Source organism: Trachypithecus francoisi, unplaced genomic scaffold (genome assembly GCF_009764315.1).
Source record: "Trachypithecus francoisi isolate TF-2019V2 unplaced genomic scaffold, Tfra_2.0 Lachesis_group0, whole genome shotgun sequence".
Taxonomy (NCBI): Eukaryota; Metazoa; Chordata; class Mammalia; order Primates; family Cercopithecidae; genus Trachypithecus; species Trachypithecus francoisi.
Window position 1 is genome coordinate 89513360 of NW_022681453.1, and position 14008 is coordinate 89527367.

The 14008-nt window shown below is 39.7% G+C and overlaps 1 protein-coding gene across 6 annotated transcripts in view; it reads right to left on the bottom strand.

The window, feature by feature from the left end:
* Positions 1–14008, bottom strand: part of LOC117083604 (collagen alpha-1(VIII) chain) — a 554637-nt gene that overhangs the window by 419405 nt on the left and 121224 nt on the right. The gene's annotated exons all lie outside the window — the stretch shown is intronic.

Sequence of the window (14008 nt, forward strand, 5' to 3'; positions counted from 1 at the left end):
TGGAGAATATTTTTCTTAAAATAATAGCTCACATATTTGAAGTTTGCAATTGATTTTTTTGTTTCTCTAACTGGAATAGTGTTGGCTGCTAAACAGTTTATTAAAGACTTGAGAGAACCCCTAAAAAAGAAATTCTAAAGTAGAATATATATTTTTTTCTTTCCATAATATGAAAGCATCATTGTTTTCAGAGCAGAAAATACCTAAGTTTTAGTTCTGACCCAAGTAAGTCACCTATCCTGTCTGGGCATCAATTCCCTCATTTGCAGAATGAGAACATTGGCTATATGACTTTGAGGTCCCTTCTACTTCTAAAGTTTTCTTGTAACTGTGAATGTGAAGAACATATCCACACTTCACAAATAAATAATTTTAGGGGCTGGGCACAGTGTCTCATGCCTGTAATCCTAGCACTTTGGGAGACCGAGGCGGGCCGATCACCTGAGGTCAGGAGTTCGAGACCAGCCAGACCAACATGGCAAAACCCCATCTCTACTAAAAATACAAAAATTAGCCAGGCATGGTGGCGCATGCCTATAATCCCAGCTACTCGGAGGCTGAGGCAGGAGAATTGCTTGAACCCAGCAGGTGGAGGTTGCAATGAGCGGAGATGGCACCACTGCACTCCAGCCTGGGCGACAGAGCAAGACTCCATCTCCAACTTAGGCACTCAAGCCTTTGTATGTCAGAAAGTTAGATCAATCTCATACTTACAGTTACTTTTCAATATTGCACTCTCCCTTCTTACAGTTGGCTATGGAATAAGGATGGAGAGTTTGTACACCCCCTATCCCCCGTAAATATTCCTCTGGTCAAATAAGCTATACTTGTCCAGAAACCAAAGGGGAAAATAAGAAACACAATTTAGGGACAATAATAATAATAATACATGACTTTTTTTTTTCTTACCACATTCAAAGGTTGAATACAAATGTGGAGCTTACTGAGAAACCTTTAAAAAGTGGCTATGAAAGATACAAACTTCCTACAGTGTGTGTGCTCAAAAATTCCTGCAGTCATTCAGCAAATATTGAGGTAGGCTTCCAGTCATAAGAATGACAAATACAAAGTATGCAGGTTGGAAAGGGGAAATAGGTAGTTAAGGAGTGTGACATAATCATGCTTTAGGAGCAACAAAAATTTTGTAAGAAAAATGGAAGATCTAACATCCAGAGGCAGCTCTACAGTAAAGTAGGGGATTGTGAGGGCTCTGCAAGAATAAGGTCCTTGCCATTCCTTGGACCTGGCGATACACGGCAAGGTGAGTTCCTTCTTGGTATGGCTCTAGAAGGACTGCGGAACGCTGTTATTTACATGTACAGCTTTCTGCTTTCTCTGCATTAGTACAGTTTGTGTAACCAACACAATATAAAATAAGTGTTTTCAGGCCTTTTGCAAGGGAGAGATGTGTGGGGAAATTTCATCTAATGTAATCCATTAAACTGGACATCGTAAAAATATTTATTTAGAGCAAACAACTATAATATGTTATATAAAATATAAATTTTATAGTACATTTCTTGGGGGTCCAATTGTTGAAGTTTTATTTAGCTAAGGTTATTTTGAATCATATAACCCTGAATGACTTGATATTAAAAAGTTAAGCCATAAGATTTCTATCTTACATGGGGAGAACATTAAATCATATCAATAGCACTTGGAAAATAAAAATAATTATTCAATGTTTTCTAAAATTGGTTCCTCCTACCCCCTCACCCACCACCACACACAAAGACACCATTCCGTCAGAATGGAAGTCCTACTAAAGTTGCAATAATTTAGTCCACAATTTCTGAATTATAAAAGAGCTAAAAAATCTTGACAATTTCTTGGTCAGTGAAAATGTGGATTTATTCTTTCCTTGTTGCATGGTTCAAGAGTAGCAGAAATCATTCCACAGGACTGCTCCCAACAATGAATTTAAATTAAAAAAAATTTAGTTCTAAACTGGGGCTAAGCCTAAAATACTCAATTGTGATAAATCATCATCCACAGAGAGGGCAGTCTCTAAAATCCACCACTTTTCAACCACAGCTCCATCTAGATAATTAGCCTGCGTGGTAACATCCTGCCCTTTGAACAAAGGCAAAGCTTGGAGAGCAACCAAACCACAGCTATCTTGGTATTGGAAGTTCCATTTATTTAAGGGGTGGAATTTATTTTGAGGGATAGAGAGATGGATGTGGTGTCTGGGAGGAAAAATCATAAGGTTTTCACAGTTAATCCACTGAACATTTTTCAAAGAAAAATGGAAGTGGAGAAAGGAAAGGGCAGTGTATTATGTAACAGATGCCAGGTCTTCAGGATATATTAGTTAAGGACGCTGAGAGTGTAAAGGACTTTTCTTTTTATGAGCAAAACTCATTACAAGGCACCAGAACTTACTGGAACATATGGAATTTCATTGATAAACATGGATCACAAATGTTATTTCTTAGGACTTAGAGTGTGAGTAGAGCACTGAGCTGGATATGGGAGACTTGGAGTCTTCTCTGTAAACTTCTCTGTCATGATATCCTTGTAAACCTTTCAGGGCCTCCTTTTACTAAACTGTAAAATGAAGGGAGTGAATTAGATGGGGAGTGAGGGGTTGTATACACTCAATTCAGTGTATACTTCTTTTTATACACAGTGAAAAGTAGTATCCTCACGTCTAAATGCCCAGTGCCTAGAGGAAGTAGCGAGAGGCATGAATGAGTCCAGTTGGCTGACTAGAGTTTGCAACAACGAAGTTAGCAAGAGCAGAAAGTTTGAGCTAAACTGCCTGAATTAAATCCTGATTCCATCATTTATTAGCTGTGTAATATTAAGCAAGTTACTTAACCTGTCTGTGCCTTGGTTTCTTTTTGATAAATTGCTGCTGATGATAACATTACCTGTCTTATGAGGTTTTTGAGGAGATTAAGGGAATTAATACAAGTAAAGTGCTTACAACAGTGTCTAATATAGTAAGCACTTTATAAGTGTTAGCTATTATTTAAATTAAGAAAAAGAAAACGGTGGTGGTGGTGGAGGAGGAGCGGTGGTAATAACAGATGGGATCTTGAGCACACGTTCCATGACACTTTGCTTCACTGCAGTATCATCTTGAAGAATTTGTAAGGTTTTTGTTTTTACACTGTTCTAAACCTGTTTTGAAAACTAGGCTGACCGATTGTCCCCTGGCTCAATGTTATTGAGATCAATGATAACTTTTACTCATTTTCAGGATGCTTTTAAGATTCTACTTATATCTATGTTAAAGGTCTTAGGCTTAGCTTGAGCTGAATGACAGGATCGTGGAGGCATTTTTCTAAATTCCCAGTCTGAGTATGCAATTTAAGACTTCCCATTGCAAGGAAAAATCTCTGAAGTTCTCTTTGTCTGAAGAAAGGCAAGGTAAAGATAGTTTCTAATAAGTAAGTAACAAATATTGTGTTGGCTTGCCCATTTCAGTACAGTGTGTCTCCCACCTGTTTGCCACATGCAAACACTAGTTCAAAGGCTGGAACTCTTCTTGCTCCCTTTCCCCCAGAAAAACTGGCCACGCTGGGGAGCCTTCTTTGTATTAACTGCAAAGGGCTTTGGCTTTGAAATTCAGAGAACTGAAGACATTTCTGCCAGGTAATAGCAGCAGGTTGCCCTTGTGGGAGTGACTACAGAATGTAGGCTGTCTTTTACTGCTGAAGGAAGTAAAATCCACAAGTAATATATATATAAACCTTTAGGTCAGCAAAATCATCAGCTTACAATCACTTTTTTAGCTTTATCTTTCCATGCTGTTTTGGGGGACTTGAATAATAATATTGCTACAACAAACATTTATTTGTTGTTTACCATATTTAAAGCGTTATATCTAAAAGATTCATTCCTTACCCATAGACCTTTACATAATTTTGTGTATGAAAAAACACAGACTCAATTCAGTGTATACTTATACACAGTGAAAAGTAGTATCCTCACGTCTAAAATGCCAAATAAATCTCAAACAATATTTAGCCATAGACATTTGTTGAAATACAAAAGAATCTGTAATGCATTTTATTTTGAAAAACTAATTCTTGGTGATAAATTCTAGAAGCTGCTTTGGGGAAAGACATGCCATGTAACAGCTCACTTAAGTGTCTGGGGGAATAGAATCAAAACTTTATCTTTGGGAATTCTCTTTGCACTTAGTTCGTAACTGTGCACAAAGTAGTCTTGACAAATCCTTGCCAAATGGCACCATTTTCATCCTGCCTACCCCTTTTCTAAATGTTGAAGTACCATCTTGGTAGTGTGATGGCTGAGAGAGCACCTGAACACTGGATCGATGTTACTCTTCCCCCTGCTTACTGTTTTCATTTTCACTCTCCTGATTTTGTGTCCTGAGGTCTCCTGCCAGCTTCAAGAATGGAAAATCCTACATAATAGCCATTCTTTCTTAGAAATTAACAAAGAGTGCTTTTTTTTTTTATTTTAAAAGCTCTGTAAAGAATGATGAAGTGTTGACCGATGGTAAAATATTCTTGAGATCAGTGATAACTTTTACTGATTTTCAGGATGCTTGTAAGATTCTCTTTATACCTATGATAAATATCTTAGGCTTAGCTTGAGCTGAATGACAGGATCATAGAGGCATTTTCCTAAATCTCCAGTCTGAATATGCAATTTAAGACTTCTCATTGCAAGGAAAAATCTCTGAAGTTCTCTCTCTCTCTCTACAAAAGTAACCTCTAAGACCCATTTCCTTGTTTGTAAAACCAAGATTGTTAGACTAAGTGACCCCAATGTTACTTTTAGGTCTAAAAACTCGTGTCGTTGGCCCTGCCTATCTTAGTTATTTTTGTTGTTGTTGTCTTTAATCATGCCAGCGATGGGACATAGTCAGGCAGTAGGTTATTGGAGTCGAGTATTAACATGAAATGGGATGGGTGTTGATAAAAAGGAGGGGAGATGAGCATTTTATTATTTCATATTCAAGTGAACTCTTCAACAGCATTTTGCAAAGTTCCATAATTCTTTTCTCTGTGATGGTCTGTTTTGTGGGCCACATGCTTGCCATGAATTTCTGTCTCCTTGCTGTGGAAACCAGCCAAGAATACATTATTGACCACCTGCTCACTTTCTTACACAAGATGTCTCCCCAGACTTATTTTTTTTTTGCTTTCCTCTCCTGCTGGTTTATAGCTTTCCCTTATGTAGCAATAAAACTCTTTGAGAGTTCTCTTAAGGATGAATTAATGCCACTTAAGTATATTTCCGTTAGCTGCCCTTTTATGGTTCTGTTTAAAAATAAAGGGAGAATCGGGGCAGCTTCGTTCTTATTGAAATTTTCCTTCCTTTTGCTTTAAAGTTACCACTCCTCAGAAATAGTTACACTCCAAGAGAGCTTTGTTAACACTAGAAAAACGTCTGGGAAATATTGTCAAAAGACAAACTTACCATCTTTCAGTAATTTTTTTCCCCATTGGAAAGATATTTACACTGTAAAGAGACCCAGCTCAGCCTGTGTGAGCTTTCCTTGTATTCCTTTAAATATCAGAAAGTGTGTCTGAATTCCAGAGGAACAGAATGCAATCTTGTTCTCCACCCTAATAGCAAACAGATTAAGGATTGGTTGTCATGATTCCATTTCAACTTTGTGCAGTCTGCAATTTATTTTACTTTCCCCATCTTTTATATTTTATTCATTCATCTGAATCTCACAGTTCTAACTCTGAGAGTTGGGAAATGTGGTGTCTGTCCTGAGCTCGCCACCAGCCTCTGTGATTCATCTTCTGTAGGTTTGTGGCTTCTCTGCTCTAAGACGGTAATAGAATCTGGGTATTGAGGAAAAGATTCCAGCAAGACAAGCACTACTCTCTAGTGGAGTATTTTTCTTAAAGGCGTTCAAACCAGAGCAACTCCATCTTGAATAGGGGCTGGGTAAAATAAGGCTGAGATCTACTTGGCGGCATTCCCAGGAGGTTAAGGAATTCTTAGTCAAAGAATGAGATAGGAGGTCGGCACAAGATACAGGTCACAAAGACCTTGCTGATAAAACAAGTTGTGGTGAAGAAGCTGGCCAAAATCCACTAAAACCAAGATGGTGATGAAAGTGCCCTCTGGCCCTCCTCTCTGCTTGCTGTATGCTAGTTATAATGCATTAGCATGATAGAGGAACATTCCCACAAGCACCATGACAGTTTACAAATGCCATGGCAATTTCAGAAAGTTACACTATATGGTCTAAAAGGGGGAAGAACCCTCAGTTCTGGGAATTGCCCACCCCTTCCCCAGAAAACTCATGAATCCACCCCTTGTTTAGCATAGAATCAAGAAATAATTGTAAGTATTCTTAGTGCAGCAGCCCAAGCTGCTGCTCTGCCTGTAGAGTAGCCATTCTTTTGTTCCTTTACTTTCTTAATAAACTTGATTTCACTTTATGAGTTTTCCTCAAATTCTTTCTTGTGTGAGATCCAAGAAACCTCTCTTGGGATCTGGATTGGTACCCCTTTCTGGTAACATTTTCATTTATTCCTTATTTTATTTGCTTACAAAGTGAAACTAACCAGGGGACATTCAGTGAAGTTTGGGGCAGTGTTCATGACCCATTCCCCTGAGCTCATGACCACACACCACTTTAGATTTCTTGTTTGTCCCATTCAACAGACATTTTGAACTGCCATGCTAGGAGCTGTAGAGGATTCAGGCACAACTTAAAGGTCACTTCTGCCTCAATGTCAGTCCACGGCAAAGACAGACGTGAAAAAAAAATACAAAGAAACCAGTCCTTCTTCCTTTCCTTATTAGACTTTCTATTTTTCCCCCTTTCTCTTTTTCCTGTGGCTTCCCTGATTCTTTGCCCTTTCCCAGGTTTCTGAGTCCCATCTGATGCTTACAATCTCATCAGATCACTTTGAACTTGAAACACAGTAAAGACTAATGTCCTTCAGAGGCCACAGTGGGACACTGAATCAAAATCATCTTCCTTCTCACTGGTTCAGGGACAAACTTCTTGTAAAGCAAGAAGGAAATGCCAGTGTGATATAAGTAGGGTGGCATTAAAACTCAAAATACCTCCTCCATAGGTCTGCTGTGTGCCTGAAATTTCTGTTAAAGTTCCAGAATTGTAAGCAAACAAAATAAGGAATAAATGAAAATAGTCCACTAGACGGTAATGCCTCTTTTGGAGGGCTCTTTTCCTCAATAGCCAGATTTTATGACTATCTTGCAGCAGAAAAGCCAGAAGCCTACAGAAGCTAAGTGACTTACCCACAGTCCAAAGATTTGTATGACAGATGATTGATCTATAATGGAGAACAGGGCCCAAGGAACTGGGACTCAGGAAATTTAGGAGTATTGGGCCTGGGACAGTCTGGGAGGTGTAGGTGGATTACCCTTGCTGAGAATGGGTAGAGAATAACATGGAGGTACAAGGTAACAGGAACCCTAGAGAAGCCTAGCCTCATCACAAAGCCTCTCTCACAGTTTCTGGGAAGAGAGGGTGGCCATCATGGCATGATTAATTTGTGTCTACCACATCACCACTTAGAGACAGGAGTTAATGTATTCAAGAGGAATCTCCTGCAGCCTGGCCTCCCAGGAAAGGAATTGTCCTCCACCAAAGCTCCATGGAAACTGGTTACAGTTTACACATAAGACGAACAGTCCTGGTCATTGGCAAGGCTTGGACCCCAGCCCTCTTTTCCCACATCATGCCAGAGGAGGGTCTTGTGCTTCCCAAACATGCACATGGATGGGGCAAATCCTGCCACGTTAAATAGTTAGAGTTATAAGACTTGGTTCTCATATGCCAGGTGGGAGAGCACCTGACAGCCTGGTGCTTTCTTTAGCCATGATTGATGAGTGGCCAGGAGAGACTGGAGTCCAGGTTCTGCTATGTCATATCAGTAGTTTATCCCTGATCACATCAGGGGAAGGGCTGATGCTTCTCTAATCATATAATTTAAATGCTTTATAATCCACAGGGCAGGAGCCTTCTCGTGGCATCTGACTTTCAGGCCTGCTGGATCATTGTGTATGACCCTAGCCAGGAATGTGCCAATGTAACAAGGGATCCTCACACCCACTACTGTTTCTTCCTCCATACATATTCCCTAATAAACATTGCTTGGCCATTTACTTTGGTTTGCTCAACAACCTCCAGATCCATTCCAGTGCACGACTTGAAGATTGGAGGTCTCAGACTAGAGGAATGCAGAGAAATGCTTTCACTCATTAATTAATTCATTGATCACCTTTTTCAGTACTTAGCAAGTGCTGAGACACAACAAGTGCTGGAGACTCACTAATGAGTGGAGAATGAGGCTCCTGTCCTGGAATGACTCACAGTCTAGAGGGTTTGCCTAGCTGAGGAGTTCACTGCTCAGACTCCTTCCCTGTGTCAGTTTCAATCTCTGTGAAATGAGTAACAGGAAAACATTTAACTGTTCACGTGTGTTGGACTGGATATGAACAGCCCCACACACACATGTTGGGCTTGGGTAATAGTTGCCAACATTTTTACAATCTCGAGCTGGCTCCTCTCCATCTCCCAGCATGTGATCAGGCTTCTTCTGCTCTCCAATCCTTGATGTGTATCCATAAAAAACAAACTTATTTTAACATCAGTCTGAACAAGACTTGCAAAGAATGCAAATGGAAGACATTGCATAGCAAACATAAATAGCTTTTGAATGATCTCTATGAGTACCTGGCCTTATACAGGTGCACACTGAAAAAAATGATGAGTTATTCATAAGAACTCTGAGGCAGGCCAAGAATTACTAAATATACATATTTTTTGGCATATAATGATATTCTGGATTTTTTTTAGAGGAACCATACTAGAATCTTACTGTTGGATTCTACTTGTTCTGGCTTCTAACACAATCAAATAGCGCCATAACCTGTGAAGAAAATTCATTTTACAAAAATAAATATCTATCGGGTCAGGCGTGGTGGCTCATGCCTGTAATCCCAGCACTTTGGGAGGCCAAGGCAGGTGGATTGCCTGAAGTCAGGGGTTCGAGACCAGCCTGGCCAACATGGCAAACCCCCATCTCTACTAAAAATACAAAAATTAGCGGGACGTGGTGGTGGGCACTTGTAATCCCAGCTACTTGGGAGGCTGAGGCAGGAGAATCACTTGAACTCGGTAGGTGGAAGTTGCAGTGGGCCAAGATTGTGTCACTGTATTCCAGCCTGGGCAACTGAGTGAAACTCCATCTCAAAGATATATATATATATATATATATATATATATATATATATATAATAATATATATATATATATATATTATATATATATATATATATATATATATTATATATATATATATATATATGTCATCTATTTACCTATCTATTCATTTTCTAACCTATCATTTCTCTCCCCTGCATAGTTATCAAAGCAAGCATAGTGGTACAGAAACACAGGGTAGCTACATAGGGTAAGCTATGCATGATCCTGAGTTCAAAGGGTAAGCTATGCATGATCCTGAGTTCTGATTTGATATAGAAATAAACATTCCAGCATTCGTTAAAGTACCTTTCGGATTAAACACATAAAATGCAATTATATATTATAATTTACCTAAAGCTTTTCCTTCAAAGACCTCAAACTGATACAAAGTTACTTTTAAAATGAAGATCCCCACAATAAAGATTCTACATGAATAGAAATAGTAGCAGCTGAAGTCTTTATTTTATCTTGTCCTACTCGTGAAACATACAGGTGTAGATCACAATCAGAGGAGCAACTTCATACTAAAATGCAGTGATATTCGGTTAGAGGAGGGTTTGGCTCACTCTTGGCTGCCATTCCCCTTAAAAACCCAGAAGAGCCTGCTCACTGTGACATGGAAGCCAGGCATTAAACATGGCCTACTTGAAGTCTTGTTATTATTAATAAATCAAACAACACATATTTTGTGAGGGCTTAGACTGTTTCAAACACTACTACACTCTACTAATAATGACTATATTCAGTCACATCACAAACTTTGAATGAAGGTTTACCAAGTTCTGACACTGCGCTAGATGCTTTACATAAATTATCCCAGGGTTACCCCAGTAACCCTGGGAGGCAGTGACTATTATTGTAATCATTTTGAAGACAAGGAATTGAGGGCTCAAAAAGGTTAAACCACTTGCCTGAGGTCATCACCCAGCTAATAGGTAGCGCAGTAGGATTTGAATCTGCTCGTCTATCTCCAAAGGCCTCACTCTTCAGGACTACTCTGGATTCAAGACACTGGAAGACTACATGGCATCAATGCCTCGTTGTTACATATGAGTTATTTGTTCCCATTAGTAAAGACATCTTCAGGCTGGAAACATCGTCTCCAGGAGGCCACGAAACACACTCCCTACGAGTTCTGGCCATTGTTCAGTGAGCCCTGGATCCTTTGGCATCCCCATCATGCTGCCTGGGGTTACTCCTTGAGATCTTCCATATAAACCTGCTCCCCAGTTTTAGTAAGATCTAATGTTATTTCATTCTGCCATGTATCACTTAATTTCTAAAAACTGACTTTATTTTTTAGAGCAGTTTTAGGTTTACAGGAATATATGGGGGAGTACAAAGTTCCCATATATTCCTCCTACCCCCACACTGGCACAATCTCCCCCATTATAAATATCTTGCTCCACAATGTTGCATTTATTACAAATGATGAACCTACACTGAAACGTCATTATCATCCAAAGTCCATTTTACATTAGCGTTCACTCTTGGTGTTGTACATTCTGTGAGTTTTGACAAATGCATAATGACATGTATTGTACTGAGTAGTTTCACCACTCCAAGAATCCTTTGTGCTCTGCCTGTTCCTTCATCTCTACCCACCCTCCCCAACCCCTGAAAACTTCCCATCTTCTCACCGTCTCCATAGTTTTGCCTTTTCCAGAATTATACAGTAGGTAGCTTTTTCAGATTAGCTTCTTTATTTAGTAATATGCACTTAAGATTCCTACATGTCTTTCATGGCTTGATAGCACCTTTGATTTTAGCACTGAATAATATTCTATTGTCTGGATGTACTATTACTTATTTATGAATGTGATTTTAAAGCCACAGTTTGGGCTTCCCGGAATTCTCCTCTGACTTAAGAAAAAATGCATATGGGCTCTGCTAAGCAGTAACTGGATACTTTAACAGACCAACATTGGAAGGTATTCATGACTGACAATGGTATCATTGGATTACTCCTTCAGGATAAAACAGTTGTCTTTACTAGAGTTCTGGTCACCCAAGGAGGAATGTGTGATGGGGAAGCCAGGAGTCTGAGGCTCACTCAGAGGACCTTTGAGGGAAGGTGGCTTCTTAATGTCCCCATATGACACCATATGGACACCTCATCCTACAGAGGGGGTGAGCTAAGATCCCTTGAAAACCTAGCCATGCCTACTATTACACTTTGTGTCCATTAGCATCTTCACAGTTAACATCCTGGGATTTTCATGAAAGCAAAACACAGAAGAGCCGTTGGCTTATTCTCAGCTGCACAGAATTAAAATCACAAAACTAGCTTGATGAGCTAGAAAGGCTCCCGCTCAACCATGACTGTTTTGCAGAAAGCACACTAGGCTTGAGGGGCGTTAATTTCAAGTGGAGTTTACGTTGCCTGGCATCTTCTTGGCCAGAATTTATTAAAAGATACCTTTTTGCCTCACACCTAATAAATGATGGTCATTATAGACCTCAAGGTCACTGAAATATCCTCAAATGACTTCTCAATCATTACATTTAACCTAGTGATGTTAAAATTAAACTTCTAGTTAGAATTAGTATATTTTAAGTTACAATTATTCAAAAATGGTCATCAGTCTATGTATAATATAAAATAATTATTCATGAATGCATTTAACTTTGTTAGAGTGTGATTATATGAATGTTCTCTCTTATTTAACCAATGTAAATCAGGTCATAGCATTCTTTTAAAAACCCTCCAATACATTCCTATTATTCATTGAATCCAGACTCCCTTCTGTGACTTACAGATCCCTATCTTGTCTGATTCTTTCCTGTCCCTAATTCCATTTCCACTTGTTGAATAAACATCGGCCACACTGACCTTCTCTCTGTTCTTTGGATTCACCAATTTGGTTCTGCCAGGGCCTTTGGGCAAGCTGTTTTTCTGCCCAAAAGGTCTTCTTCCAGCTCTGCACGTGAATGGCCCCTTTTCATGTCGTGCAGATCTTGGTGAAATGCTGTCCCCTCAGAGGTCACTTCCTTGACCACTCTGGCGGAGGTGGTGCACAAACCCAGTCACTCTCTATCACATTGCCTCATTCATAGCATTCTCAATAGCTGAAATTATCCTGCTTATTTAATTTATTCATTGCCTATCTCCTCTGCCATGTATTTAAACTCTGCAAGAGAAGGGACCTGGCCTGTCTTTTCACTGTTCTGTTTCCCCAGTGGCTGGCAAATAGTAGGTGCTCCAAAAAATGTGGAAAAAAATGACTGAATTGATGATACCATGGATGCTAATCACTGTCCTTTAAGTATGATTCTGTGTCTTGTGAGTATATCTGTATATAAATATATGTGTGTACCTCTTGGTAGAACAACTCTTTTCTGTTCTCTCTTTTATTGTCACCTGTGCTATCAGGAAACCCAGTTCACTGGCTATCATTTATTTCTGCACTCTTAAGTGCTTAGCACAACATTTGACACATGGTAGTTGATGAATACATGTTTTTGAGTGAAATAATAAATTTGTAGGCAATGCTGATGAATCTCTTTAAAAAGCGGACTATGCCATTTCGGTGTTGATACCGCGAAGGACACACTACCCAACAATATGATACCTTGGCATACTGAGTGTTTTAAGGTGAAGGTAATTGAGAAAACTTCAGAAGCAAGAAGGTCATGCTTTGACCTTCTCCTGACTTTCTCTCCTGAAGTCAGCCTGAAAAGAATTATCTGACCTACTTCTCCTGAAAGCAGGTCATACAACCCTCATTCCAAACATGTCCTGCCCTATACCGAGAGGCCACGAAGAATCTGAACAAACAGGCCTTGCTAAGTTCCCATTTGCCCCCAGTTAATTACCACTAGACCATACCCTTTTGTTCTCTAATCTTACTTCTGCACAGCTGTTCATAAAAAAGTTTGTCCTCGGTCTTTGGGTCTTCATTTCTGAAGGCTCCCATGTCACATATAAATTATATTAAACAAATTTGTCTGTGGAAGCTTGAATCAAAACAATAAATTGTATGATTTTCTCTTGTCAATCTGTCTTTTGTAATTTTTTTTTTTTTTGGAGAGAGTCTAACTGTCACCTGGGTTGGAGTGTGATGGCACCATTTTGGCTCACTGCAACCTCCGCCTCCTGGGTTCAAGCAATTCTCCTGCCTCAGCCTCCCGAGTAGCTGGGACTACAGGTGCATACCCCTACACCCAGCTAATTTTTGTATTTTTAGTAGAGACAGGGTTTCACCATGTTGGCCAGGCTGGTCTCGATCTCCTGACCTCATGATCCACCTGCCTTGTCCTCCCAAAGTGCTGGGGCATGAGCCATCGCACCTGGTGCAATCTGTCTTTTGTTACAGGGGTCCCAGTGAAACTTACAATGGGTAAGGAAAAGATAGTACTTTGTCTCCTTTATAGGATATAGCAACATGATGCTAATATTGTGAATGCCAATCTCTAGTGAAGCTTTAGTGACAGGACACTGTCTCACCAGCCCTCTGAGGTCCCTGCTTTTTGGAAAAGTTTCCTTTTCGAAGGAGCACATGAATAGTTGGCAGGCTACCAAGGAGGCAGATAGCAGAATGTCTGCCCTTATCAACAACTAGAAACCTTGTCAATCCAGTATTCCTGGTAAAATGATGGCCGTCTATGTCAGGGGTTAGCCCCATGGCTCTTGTCCTTCGGGAAATGGTTGGAGGATAGGATAAGGACTGACATTTATTAGATGCCCTTCATATGCCAGGCAGTGTCTTTGGTGCCAGACATACATCATCTTATTTAATTGTGACAACACTCCTATGAAGAGTTGTCAACTTAAAAATAAGATGAGGAACCAGAGATTCAGAATATTGAGTTACTTGCACA